Genomic DNA, 14,449 nt, shown 5'->3' with positions numbered 1-14,449 from the left:
AAACCAAAACCCCCACAAAAAAAAAAAAAAAAAAAAAAAAAAAAAAAAAAAAAAAAAAAAAAAAAATTTCTATTAAATTATAAAAGTTTTTTACACATTAAGTTTATTAACTCTCTCACTATCATATATTGCAAACATTTTCTCCATTTTGTCATTTGGTTTTTAATTGTTAATGGATATGTTGATGAATTTAAGTACTAAATATTTTCCTTTATTCTTCCTTCTGCTTTATGTTTTAAAAGGCTTTGCCCATCCCGGAGTAAAATCAGTATTAACCAATATTTTCTACTAGTGCTTTTGTGGCTCCTTTTATTTATAGAAACATTTAAATCTCTTATTTATCTGGAATTTTTTTTTTGGTCATGGTAATAAGAATCTATTTAATAAAATTTATTTTCCTTATTGATCCAAATGTATGCTCTTGGGCCTGTTTCTGTGTTTTCATGTTTATTTTATTATCTTTTTGTCTCCATCATTTTTGTCAAAATTCTCCCTTTTTATTGTTGTAATTTAAGAATATGTTTTTATGTCTAGTAAAGTAAGCTCTCCCTCTTTAAGAGTGGTATTCTGGATGATGCTTTCTTATTAGTTATTCCATAAGAATGCATCAAGTTTCAAATTTAAATGTTAGAAAATACAATTTAAGTCAAGCACGGTGGCTTACACCTATAATCCCAGCTCTTTGGAAGACTGAAGTGGGAGGATCACTTGAGACTAGGAGTTTAAGGCTTCAGTGAACCATGATATAGTCACTGCAGTTCACCCTGGGCAACAGAGAAAGATTCTGATTAAAAAAAACAAAAAACAAAAAAGAGAGAGTGAGAATACAATTTATAGATTAATGTGTGTGGATTAAAGGTCTTTTTAAAACTGGGTTTTCTCATGTGGAAATAAACCATGCTTTCTCATCAATCTTTTCATATGAACTTCTGTAAAGTTGTAGTTCCATCAGGTAGTTTCTCAATACAATCTCACATTTATTCAGTGCTATTGTGCATGCAATTTCCCTATTCAATTTCATGACTTTGCTGAGCAACATTTTTTTAAAGCATTTTAAGCACTTTTATTTCATATTTGCCACTTTACTGGTTTCTTATTCAAATAATTTGTCAATTTGATTCTCTTGAATCATCTAGGTAGATAATATTATTATCTGCAAATAATGATCATTCTGTTCCTTTCCCAAAATTATGTAATTTCTTTATTTTTCCTGTCTTATTGCAAAGGATTAGAACTTCCAAATTATTTAAAAAGATTCTTCATTAGGAAGGCTTTTAATATTTCACTGCTACAAATACACTGTATTTTTGATAAGCTCTTGCCCTTAAATGCTTTTTTGACTTCAACTTTCAGTCTCCACTTCTGAACCTTCTGTACCCTAGTCCCAATGTATGGGTCCCAGTCCTCCCTGCTCAGTGCTGAATAAGTCTTACCCTTTTTGTATACAAGAATGTTCTGTCTCTATACATACAGCCTCATTACTTATCTACTGATGGCTTCTTTTTGAGTCATAACACCCATGGTTCACTGTAGGAGAACTCTTCTTCAATTCTTGGACCAAAACAATAAAAATTGGAATCACCCTTGATTTATTTAGCAAATCATAAGAAACTACCTCACTATTTTCTGCCACCTTAAAAGTTAGTGTCTTGCATACGAGTTTTTATTTTTCCATTTTAGGAAATGCTAAACTTTTTTCTCACATAGAAATGGTTATTTCATTTGAATTATGCTGGCTTTCTGCCAGGGAAAAGTAAAAATAACTTGGATTTTGCATGTGCCATGCAAAAAGAATTGGTTCCATGGGTTAGACTGGTTAGAACAATATATGAAAATAGACTGAGGGGGAAAAACAGCAATGTTTAGCAAGAGTGTTTGGTTACATGTGGAGAGGTGGAATGGTGAACCTCTCCAAGTAGAGGTGGCCTTTGGGATGAGCCACGGCTTAAAAACCGTGAGACCTCAAACACATCTGTATATCACCTTGATTTTCCATTTTCTCAACTCTAAATTGAGCATCTTTCCCCTGCAAGGATAATGTAAAAATCAGAGACAACTTCTGGAAAGCATCTAGTTGGACACTTGGCACCAAAGCAGGCACTTAAAAGAGAAGCTGTTAGGTTCTGGCCAGGTTTGAAGGCAGGAACATCGGCCATGTTTTAGATAACAAATGAAGACTTTAGTATGAATTTCTACATAGAACTAACCCCAAACATGCTCAAGAAGTTTAGGATTTAGCCAACAGGCATTACTGTACTTGGGGTGCCATTAAAGGGTTCCCCAGCCTCTGCCCAAGGTAGTGGAAACCCTGTCTTCTCTTTTCTCCTCTGTCAGGGTTGGCCTTTGCCTTGACTGCTGACTTTATTGGATCCTACTTCCTGTCCCACCCTGATGGAACATGAACTGTGAATGTTTAGATTCTGTCTTCCTCTGAGGGAGACCGGAAGGGCTCCTAATTTTGGTAAAACAGTAAATTTAGTCATTATAGCCATGTGCCTGGCATTTAAGAACCTCCTTGTCAGCACCCCTTAATTTTTCCAATTTGTTAGCCTGGAAAGCACCCCTATTAGTATCAAACTTAAGTCTTAATGAGGTGAAATGAGAATTTACCCCTATCATTCCCCAAATGAAGATAGAGATCTGTATTTTTTTGAAACATAATGGGAGGTATCTGTGTTATTGTTTAAAATCAATTATCCTTTATTCCATGCTTTTTTTTCCCCTGTTGTTTATTTTATCTGTCCTGCTTTCCCAGAGGGGCAGAATTAAGGCCCCCATTTGGTTTTTATTATCATAATCAGTTAATAGCTGTTCTATAATGCTTTACTTATTGTGTTAATTTTCTGTAGTTATGTCCAGAGGCCGCTTACTGGAAGATCACATTTTAAAAAAAAATAGAAGATCTAACTCCCTCTTTAACAGGTCCAGTTTCCATCTGTAGTTTCAGCTGAAATTATCCAACATGATTGAATTGCAAGATCATTGAAAAAATATACAAACTGTAGCTAGTATTTTAAGTATATCTGTTTTGAGTCCAAACATTACATTAGTATGAGGACACTCCAAACACTCATCATAGTATTTCTGTTGACCACAGCTTATGATACCACTTCCTCAGATCAGCCCTGAATCTTTCAGAGGTATGAGTGTGTGCTATTGCTGGGCACATTGTTAATCATTGTAGTTCCATCGCATAGGTGCCTAACCTCTGGGTCCCAGGGACCATCATCCTATTGCTGTTGGAGATTTTAATGTGAATGTATCTTATGTAGATGTTGGCAGTTAAAGAACTAGTTCTCAAGTTAAAATGGAGCTTCAAAGCAGACCATAGGGAGAAACAAACTTACCTGAAAGATGACAAAGGACATTTGTATAATAAATGTGATAGAATGGGCCCCATGATAGATGCATTCTGAATTAGATGAATGTACTGAAGTGAAAAGAGTTTCACTGGGTGGTCAGCACTGTGGGTTCTAGGCCTACCTCTAACATGAACTCACTCTTAAGACCTCTGGGGGCCTCAGTGTTCTCTTTTGTAAAATGAGGAGGAGTTGAGATGAAAGTTCTGTTTCCTCTCCACATTCACACTCTGTGTGATGTTCAGCCAGGAGTGATTCTGTTAAGCAGTTCAGTGAGGAAGAGTCATTAGCAGGTCAGGATTGGATCAGAATTAGAATGCTTCTGGTTCATTATTGAGTCTCTGAAGATGGGCATGGCACTTGGCATAAAACAAGGGCTCATTTGTAGTTTCATAATAAGTTAGTGTTGATTGTGAGGCCTACATAAAACTCCAATTTGAGAACTGTTATTCCTTCGATGGCAGAGAGAGGAGGTGGAGAGAGGGCTAGACCACGAAGTCACAGGACCTGGCTGTGTGACTCTGGGCAGGTAACTTCATTTCTCCCATGCTTTTCTCCTTTACTTGTCATATAAAGGGTTTGGAGGAGAATTGTCAAAGTAGCTTCTTCTTCTTTTTTTTTTTTGAGATGGAGTCTCACTCTGTCACCCAGGCTAGAGTGCAGTGGTGCCATCTTGGCTCACCGCAACCCCCGCCTCCCGGGTTCAAGCCTCAGCCTCCCGAGCAACTGGGATTACAGCCGTCCACCACCACACCCAGTTAATTTTTGTATTTTTAGTAGAGACAGGATTTCACCATCTTGGCCAGGCTGGTCTTGAACTCCTGACCTCGTGATCTACCCGCCTTGGCCTCCTAAAGTGCTGGGATTACAAGCGTGAGCCACTGTGCTCAGCCCCAAAGTAGCTTCTAATTAAGAAAGTCAATGACCTTAGGAGAATGGTCATCCCTGTAAAGCAAATAAAAAGTTTCCAGTGCTTTACAAAATCCAGTGTCCAGAGCAGGTAGAGCACATTACCTATGATTTAATGCTCTCTGGGAAGAACTTCATGGGGATGGGCTGAGAAGAAGAGGAAGGAAAAGGGAACTGTACACTCAAGTTTGGCTGGGACTTTCATGCAACGAAGGAAATGAGGTCTCCTGTAATTGCCTCTTATTAAGGTAGAGAATGTATCAAATGCTGTGTTTAAATCAATTCAAGGCCGATTCTTAGCACAGTGCACCACCTGTTTTGGCTGTTTCCATATCCTGCCTACAGTGGTGATGTGTGAGAGCTTTTTCTTCAGGCAGTGCCATCAGAGAAGGAAAAGAATGGCAACAACATATTGAAAGGAAGAGGGAAAAAGTTCATATACATTTCAATGGAGGCACGTTTAAGGCATTTAAAAAGGGAGTCTGAGAAATAATGACAAAGTTTGAACAGAATCTTAACTTTGATCTGATTTTCTTCTGTAAAGCAATTTGGCACATAATTTTTCAAGTGCTAAACCACAAATTCTAATAGCTGGACCTCAATGCCTTCATTTGCATCTTGGGACTTCTATTCCCCCCAAAAAAGTTTAGGAAATTATTAAGGTGATTTTCCAGAGAGATTAAAGCATAAAGCATTTGCTGGTCAGTTCTCATAAAAACTACAGCAGCATAGAATAGCTGAGATTAAAAGCTAGATTTAAATCATGCGAGGGCTCAGTTAGTATCAGTGCCTAATGAAGAAATCTGTAAAGTTGATTTGATGGAGAAAAATTCTATCAAGGTGTGATTGGAATTTTCCCTTCCAATTGCTGTTGGGGATTTTAAGAGGGATATATCCTACATGGACTTTGGTATTCACAGGACATAGCTCTGAAATTAAAATGATGCTTTAAAGCAGAGCATAGGGACAAACTAATTTACCTAAAGGGTAACAAAGGAGGTTCTTAACTAAAAATAAACATGATGGATTGGGACTCAATGTTAGACTGAATTTCTCCTTAGTTTTTTAGCCCAAAATCTTTCCTAGTTCATATATGTAAGTGATAGACTGTCATCGCCTTGAGGGCTAATTGATATTATTCTTTTTTTTCGTTCCCAGTACTCCACTCATGGTTCTTACCACATAATAGATTCCCACTAAATGTTTGCACAGTAGATGAACTGAAATACTTTGATAATTTTTAAAAAGGTTCTTGCAGAGCATGGTGCTGTTTTGGGCCTATCTTGTTCAATAACTTGATTGGCCAGTTGTACAACAACTAGTGAGCATTGTGCAGGCAGCCTGCAGGCTGAATTGGGCCAGTGTTTATCCACCCTTTAAAATCAAGAACCTTCAACTTTGCATAACAATATGAATTTCTAAATTCTGAAGTTGTGGCACTATTTGGTCAACAGCCGTGCATAGTGACTATTAGGAATAGCAGCCCCCATTAGGAAGGGCTCCTTCACAGGTTGCCATTATTAATAAATGTGATAGATTGCCCCCTGCACTGCCCCCCCACCCCGCCCCACCACGTTAGGTTGCATTCTGAATTAGATTTAGATGGATACACTGAATTCTGTGGCATATGACTCCAGGCTGACTTCACATTTTTTCTTTTTTTCTTTTTTTTTTGAGACAGTGTCTCACTCTGTCGCTCAGGCTAGGGTGCAGTGGTGAGATCATCGTTCACTGCGGATTCTATGTCCTGAGGCTCAAGCAATCCTTCCACCTCAGACTCCCATGTAACTGGAACTAGCACCACCATCCCCATCTAATTTTTGTATTTGTTGTAGAGACAGGGTTTCGCCATGTCTCTACATGCAGGGGCATGAGCTCACTGCAACCTCCACCTCCCGGGTTCAAGCGATTTTCATGCCTCAACCTCCCGAGTAGCTGGTATTACAGGTGCCCACCACCACATCTGCCTAACTTTTGTATTTTTAGTAGAGACAGGGTTTCACTGTGTTGGCCAGGCTTGTCTCGAACTCTAGACCTCAAGTGATCTACCTGTCTTGGCCTCCCAAAGTGCTGGGATTACAGGCGCGAGCCACCACGTGAGCCTAGTATGCCTTTCTATGGTGTTGGCTTTGAACAAGTTAAAGATCTAAGTGTGAGCTTAATTGTTTTCTCCAGCTTCACAAAAAGAGAAGATTCTAAGTGCTAGGCTTGGCGTGAATCTGTAGTGTGAACATTTCTACAACCTCAGTGTGGCTCCAGTGGGAATTGAGCCGAATCCAAGCACTAAATAACCCTAATGATACCAAGTAGGAGCTCATCAGGGAGCTGTTGAAGAGTTTATCAGAGCATATTAAAATACAATACATTCACATAATCAAAAAAGGTACACCAGTCCATCTGTCTATATATTCCTTTCTGATATTAAATTTGTCCAGGGACTTTTCAAAATTACATCACCTATCCCTACACTTTCCTTTGTGTATAAAAATGTGGCAAGAATGGAGAGCAAATCAGAATAATGCACGTTGGTGAAAGTCCTATAATTGAAATCATTATTGCTTAAGACACCATTGCTTTAATCAGCCCTATCATAAATCAATGCTTTTCACCAGTAAAGGTTTAAAATAAAATGCTGTTAAACAAATTGGGCCTCTTAAAAGGCATGATGCAATTGGGAAGCTACTGAAAATGGATAAAAAAGTGCTTTCTGAATGGATTCACTGGTTCCAGCATTTTGTCTTCCACTTAATTTAAAAAAATATATTACCTGGTCCTTTCTTAGAAATTACATATTGGAGGTCTATAATGGCCAAGCCTTTAACCCATTAAAAAAATTCACTCCCCGGAACAGTTAATATTTGACGTTTAATTGCTTTTTCTTGTTGGAGAGGAAAATGGTTTTTTTCTTCTTTTCTTGATTGACTTTTCAAAAATCACCTTGTGAGCTATAAAGATGGAGATGATTTTCAAAAACTGAAGTACATATCTATGTGTATGCACGCATATATATGTTCATGTATAAATAAAATCTCCCATGTACCAGAAGCTGGTGCTTCCCTCACAATAACTCTGCAAGGCAGGTGTGACTATCTGCTTGTACTGGATTAGGCGGCAGAGGTCTAGAGAGGTGTCACTCAGGTAGTAAGTGGGGCAGTGGGTGTCTTGACCACAGAGCCAAGGAAAAAGGTCATGCCAGTGGTCCTATCTTGGAGTGCAAATCCTCTCAACCTCTTTAGCCAGCACCAGATTCAGGACTATAGCTGATAATCCACACTACGAGCAAATGTCAAAAGAGCCCAACTCTAATCTTTTCTAAGCATTTTAATGTGAGTCCTTCATGGTAACTAAGGTAGGAGAAGCTGTTGAATTAGCCCTATAAATCATGTCCACCTGGAAGAGAGTTCTCATCTGGGGATTTGTGTGAATAAGCAGGGAGGCTTTGGGAGGCTGAGGCAGGTGGATCATGAGGTCAAGAGATCGAGACCATCCTGGCCAACGTGGTGAAACTCCATCTCTACTTAAAATAAAAAAATTAGCCAGGCTTGGTGGTGGAGCATGCCTGTAGTCCCAGCTACTCGGGAGGCTGAGGCAGGAGAATTGCCTGAACCCAAGAGGCAGAGGTTGCAGTGAGCCAAGATCATGCCACTGAACTCCAGCCTGGGCAACAGAGGGAGACTCCATCTCAAAAAACAAAACAAAACAAAAAACAGGGAGGTCACAGTTTTCTTATTGGAACAGTAATCATACAGACATCAGATGAATTTGGGGCCTCCTCAGGAACTGTTTTAAAAGAAAGAGGGGGCCTGCCAGATGTTGGTGTGGAGGGGGTGAGGAAAAGCCTCCATTTGGCTGCCTAGAATTAGAATATTTCCAAGTCAACACTGTCAATCTCCCCACTTTGACATGCAGTAAATCCAGTACCCACAACTAAAGTGTTTTCTTGCTTTCTTTTTCTTTTTCTCCTTTTTTTTTCTTTTTTTTTTGAGACAGGGTCTTGCTCTGTTGTCCAGACTGGAGTGCAGTGGCATGATCTCGGCTCACCACAACCTCCACCTCCCCATTTAAAGTAATTCTCCTGCCTCATCCTCCCAAGTAGCTGGGATTACAGGTGCCTGCCACCACGCCCAGCTAATTTTTTGTATTTTTAGTAGAGATGGGATTTCACCATGTTGGCCAGGCTGATCTTGAACTCCTGGTCAGGAGTGATCTGCTTGCCTTGGCCTCCCAAAGTGCTGGGATTACAGGCGTGAGCCACCATGCCTGTTCTTTTTCTTTCTTTTCTTTTCTTCTTTCTCTTCCCACAAAACCAGGTATTATTTAAGTCTCTTGAAAAGCTGCACAAACCAACTGTTCCTCTCAGATTATCCCTTTCAGAGCTCAGGTGATAAGCCTCCTTGGGTTACACCTCCCATGACTTGTGGTCAGATGCGGGCTGTTTCATTCTGCATTATCCTACCTTACAAGAAAATATTTGTATATTGGCCTCACCAGGTCCCAGTTCCTCTGGGAATCGTCTTGTATGCAACATCTTCACAAGGGTGGCAGGCAGTTGAATCTCTGGCCTTCGTGGGACCACTGGACATCTGGCAGAGAACCACGAAACCACGGTTCCCTTCTGTGAGTCCACTCAGCCGGAAAACTACAAGGTGTGTGACTGTAGGATGAGGCGTTTTGAAAGATGAAGTACAACACTTTGAGAAAGTCTCTGGAAAGAAACTGGCTGATGTCAAATGGAAATTCGACCATTCACAGATTTCTTTTCCTAGATATAGAAACACAAAAGCTTACATGTACACATTAAAAATTTTTTTAAGTTATCTTTTCTTTCTTGCCTTCCTTTCTTTTCCCGCGTTTTTTTTTTGTTTGTTTGTTTTTGTTTGTGTTTTTTTGGTCTTTTTCTTTTATTCCTGGTTGATAGTAATTCCCATTTTTAACCAAGGAGTGGTAAAACTGACACTGTCATATTGCTATGATAGGATATATTAGCAAAACCCTTTTGGAAATTCATTTGCAGTGTGTATCAAGGGCCCATAAAAATGCAAGATAACTATGTGATAATAAGGAAACAGGATATGCACTCTTAATGCTTATAAATACATAGGCAAAATATACATACTATTAGGTAATATTTATCATCCACTTAATATATGACAAGCACAATGCCACATGTTTTATAGGCATTGTCTCATTTATTTTGTACACAGACTTTGTGTGGTAAATATTATTATATCTCCATTTTACAGATTAAAAAAGAGAGGCCTGGGGAGGCTAATTGTTTCATTTGGAGCCTGGTGTGAGATTTCAACCCATCCTAATTGATTACAGAGCTTGTACTATTAATTTATAACACCTTATCATTCCTCATAATATATGGTTATAAGTAAAAAATAAACATTAACAACAACAACAACAACAAAAACCCACACTAACAAACAAAAATCAGATAAGCTCTTCTCTTACAATAACCACATGAAAAAATAACTAGGAAAGCATAGACTGAGAAAATAGCCAAACCTAAAAAAACTTATTTGCAACCAGTTAATGAAATAACAGGTAGCCTTCGACACTTAAATGTTTTAAGGTTTTTTTTCCCCCTCTGGATGGGAATTAAGCCCTATATGAATAATTTTCGACCAAGAGAATCTAATTGATATTATTCCGCTAATTTAAGGAAACTTCAAGGGAACTAGTCTTACATGTAGTTGCGAAGACTTTGAAAGGACTTTGTCCAGACTTAGGTGAGAATTTTCTTTTGGACTGGGACCTAGATTAGTCTTTCTTAACTTTCTTAACTTACATTGTGTGAGAACATAGCTGAAGATATTAATGGAATCTATGGTTTCTCTTTCTCTCTCTCCAGAAAAACACATATATTAACATTTATACAACATTTTGCTTTATATATTTTAATTTAATCTTCTTTTTTCAGGAAACTTTGAAAATTTCAGATATATTGCTGGTTTAAGATTTAAACTAAAATTTCTCTTTCTGTTTTGGCTTGCAGAATGTTCTTTATACCTCAGTTTGGGGAAAGTCTTTCTCTAATAAATTTTTTTTTTTTTTTTTTTTGGAGACAGAGTCTCACTCTCTCACCCAGGCTGGAGTGTAATGTCGTGATCTTGGCTCACTGCAACTTTTGCCTCCCAGGATCAAGCCATTCTCCTTCCTCAGCCTCCCAAGTATCTGGGACTACAGGCGCACACCATCATGCCCGGCTAATTTTTCTATTTTTAGTAGAGACAGAGATTTCACTATGTTGGCCAGGCTGGTCATCTTGAATTCCTGACCTCAACTGGTTCACCTGCCTGGGCCTCTCAAAGTGCTGGGATTCCAGGCATAAGCCACCACACCTGGCCTGTATCTCTAATAATTTAAATACTGATACAGTTTCTTCAGAGTGTTGCCTACACCTGGCAAACTGAGGTTGATAAAGTAAGCAAGTGAAATGCATAATTTAGTTTTGATGTTTTCATTAATACGATACCACACCTTTGTGAACACTTGTATTTCGTTACATAGCTAACAACTACCTTTTGGATTTTTCATGTTAGAATGAAAAAAATGCATGGCATACATCACCAAGAATCAAAGGTTGTGCCTGGCAGTGTGATTGACTCTGTAATAAAGAGAGAAGCTTCGCTCGGTGAGTGGACGGCATTATGAGAGGCTTTTTTTTCACATCTGCAGAAATGCATTTTCGTTAAACACCTGTGTTAAGCACGTATGCATAAGGCACAGTGATAGATGGATGTAAAACATGGGTAGATGATGTCCTTGTATGAGATTCTACAAGGACTCCGATGCATTGAAGTTTGGAGGCGCTCAGGCAGCCTCCTGGCACTATTGGCTATGCTGCTAATAAGATTACAGGCAGGGCATGATTTCATTCCATGTAATATTTTCGTCATTAGGAAGAGGGAAGTTGTTTTTACCATTACTGTTTTCTGAAACTGAAAAATTCTCAGGTACGAATCCCAAAAGACTTTACATGCAACCTCCATCTCCTATTCAGGACTGTTCAAGGAGAAGACAGAAACACCACGTTTAGAGGTCATTGGTCCATCTACTCTAGAAACTTCCCCTTGGCAGTGGTCCCTGCCTGTGTTACAGAAGATGGCAAAAATACGAGCCATTGTGCATCTGGCCAGTTCTGCAATGCTCCATCCCAGGGGGACATTCCTTCCTCACTCCAGCTGGTGAACAGCTATGCCCTGGAGCCCAGGACGGACATGCCTTGTAACTTTTCAACCCAGTTAGTATAACTGCCAATATTATTCCTATTCATATAAATGTCTAATCCTTTCTTGAATCTTGCTAGACTATTTGCCTCAATAATATCCTGCGGCACCGAATTCCACAGGTAGATTATACGCTGCTTTAAAAAGTATTTCCTTTTCTTGGTTTTAAATTTGTTGCCTTTTAATGTCACAAAATAGTCCTTGTTGTTGCATTAAGTGGCACAGTATAGAAACATTTCAAATTGACCCTTATTTCTTCCAAGCAGTTTCTTCACTAATATTAAAACCCTATTTTCCTCATATATTTCCTGTTTTGGCATATATAATCTTGATTAAATGAAATGATTTATGTAAGTAGTCTCACACAATTTTGTGAACATAATGGGCACTGGTAAAAAGCTTTCCTTGGTATTCAATGTCATTTATTGGACAAATATTTATTGAGCATCTATTATGTACAGGAACTGTTCTAATTTTGGAGAGTCAGCTTCAAATAAGACTGGGTCATTTTTCTGAAGGACTTACTTTTCTAGAGAAGGAGATAAGCAGTAGTGTAGTGAATAAATCTATGAACCACATGGTTTCAGATGGTAATAAGTATTATGGGAAGACTGAAAGAGTGGCTGGAGCCAATTTGCATTGCACAGTCAGGGAGTGGCTCTCTGAAAAGGGGACAGTTGCCATCAGCCGTCAAGGAGCCCCCTATGTGAAATCTCCATGAAGGTGAACTCCAGCTCTGGAACAATGCCCAGTAGTTTTTGAGGCTCAATCATTATTTGTTGAGTGCATAAATGAATTAAGGTTGAGAAGGAAGGCCTTAGTTACTAAAATCACCAGGAATTTATTCAGTAGATTCAGGAGGATCATTTCTTGAATCCCTGTGTTCTATAACTCCCAACACTGTGGGAATAAACAAAGCAGGGGCTGTAGTTAGTTAGACTGGGTTTCAAGACCTGACCATGGTCCCCAGCTTGCCAGCTGTGCGGCCTTGGGCAAGTTACCTAATTGCTCTAATCCAAAGAACCCTCCTTTATAAAAATGAGAGTAAACTTCCTTCTTTCACAGGAGTTGGAGGTTTGAAGGCAAAGTTAATGTGGAAATTCTTTTTAAACTGCCAAATGGTGTAGAGGTGTGGTTATTCTTGAGGGAACCAGCTGTTCCCACTGTCAGGCTCTGCTCTTTCATTCTTCCCTATCTCCCTTCCTCATGTTCCATTCCCTATTTTATCCCTGCCCCTGCCTAAAGCCCACCAGGGCATCCATGAGACTTAGCTTTCTGTCTCAGAGGTGGCTTAAGCAGGATGGACTTACCTTTCTGAAATTCTTGTCTACGTCTTACGAACTTTGACAATGGAGCTGTTGTGTATTGATGCAGTGGACTGGATGTGACTTTCGAATAGTGATTGTTTGCTTTTATTTTGTTTACTGCTTAATCTTCTGGGGTCAGGTTATCCAAACTTCTACCTATAAAGACAGTCCTTGCCTGAATTTCCGAGGGAATCTTCCCCCAGAAACCGAGCCTTTGGTTGCAATGGGCTGCCTGGCTGCCTTCAGCAGCCTCTGTGTTCCAGCCTGACTGGCATATGCATACACTGTTTCCTCATGTTGCCTCTTGTTATTCTTTTTAATTGTCCCTTAATGTATGGTTCCCCCCCCCCCGCCCCCCTTTTAGGCAATTTGAAGTACAGGCATGTGCAGCTCTGCATAATAATGTATTATAGGAAACATTTCAAGGAATAAATTATTAGAATTGTTTACATGCATGGTTCAAATTCACTGGCAAATTGCTTAGGCCTCAGTTTTATGAGGTAGCTGCCAGCTAGGCTCCTTCAGGGTAAAACTCTGAAATAGGAGAAGCTGCCCAATGCTGTGCCTTCCGAGCACTTCCTCTGCCTTGTTCTGCCCTTTCAACACCGCCCTCCTTTCCCACCCCCAAAGAACTCTGTGGAGCTGCCAGGCCTTTTGCACCTTAATGTGAAGACATTTCATGGGTCCTCCCCGGACCCGCCCCCAGCAAAGGTGAGGTGCGCAAAGGAATAAATCTCCAATGGTATAATTTTAGACACTGTGGCAACTGGGAAGGGTGGCTATTTTTGGCCATGGAGCTTTCTCCTTGACCTGAGATGATATTGCCTGGCCTGCTGCTAGTTCACCCGGCCAACCCTGCCCGTGGTCCTTTTCACAACGTGTTTGCCATTCCTGGGGGCTGGATTCCTCCTCTTTCTGCCAAGCAGCTCTGTGCTCATGCACGATGCTGTGTGTTTGAGCAAGGGTGTGAACCGGTCGATGTGTGCCCACCTAGGCTTGCCCCAGGGCAACACTCTCAGGTGGTGGTCAGGCTACCTCTGAGGGGCAATGCAGCTGGAACAGATGTCCTTTCACATTGGGGGTGGGGGAAGATTTCCGGTCCAGTTTCTGGGTCTCCCTCAGCCTCCATACTTTATCAGCTGCTCAGCGACCATTCTATGAGTCACTCCAGGCGAGCCAGGCAGCCTCCAGGCCACAGGGTTCATGCATTCCCGCCTACACTGCTTCATTTGAAGCCGCATCCTCACAGAGATTCTTCTGACCACCCGGCTTGCTGTCTTCCCACTCAAGCTCCTGATGCAGCTGCTGTCTGCAGACCCCCTGGACTGCCTGGGGAAGTGAGTTGGAGCTCCTGCAGCAGAGGGGTGGAACAGCTACATGAAGATCTGAAGGTGGCCAAAAATAACAGCGCTTTCCAGATGAGGGTAATGTTATAGCCAAGATCATCACTGGGGTAGGGTGTCTTGTTCTTTGTTTTACAACCTAAAAAGTACACAGAAGACTCAAAGATCATTCAGGAAGGAGGAATAAAGTCAGTACAGAACAGAGAAATGGGAGCAGTTAAAAACAAAGGAATTGAGTTTCCTTATGCCAAAAGAGAGAAAACAGAGGCCTTTTATAGATATATAGAGAGAGC

At 40.2% G+C, this 14,449-nt stretch overlaps 1 long non-coding RNA gene across 1 annotated transcript in view; it reads left to right on the top strand.

Annotated features, from left to right (window-relative positions):
* The window catches only part of LOC112628661, a 61,311-nt gene that overhangs the window by 28,218 nt on the left and 18,644 nt on the right, over nt 1–14,449 (top strand). The window contains exons 2-4 of the long non-coding RNA XR_003120458.1: nt 8,760–8,914; nt 10,820–10,911; nt 14,104–14,237. This is a non-coding gene — a long non-coding RNA (uncharacterized LOC112628661). The remainder of the gene's footprint in view (nt 1–8,759; nt 8,915–10,819; nt 10,912–14,103; nt 14,238–14,449) is intronic.

Source organism: Theropithecus gelada, chromosome 7b (genome assembly GCF_003255815.1).
Source record: "Theropithecus gelada isolate Dixy chromosome 7b, Tgel_1.0, whole genome shotgun sequence".
NCBI classification, from domain to species: domain Eukaryota; kingdom Metazoa; phylum Chordata; class Mammalia; order Primates; family Cercopithecidae; genus Theropithecus; species Theropithecus gelada.
Note: the sequence above shows the minus strand (reverse complement) of the source record. Positions and strands in the feature narration are given on the sequence as shown.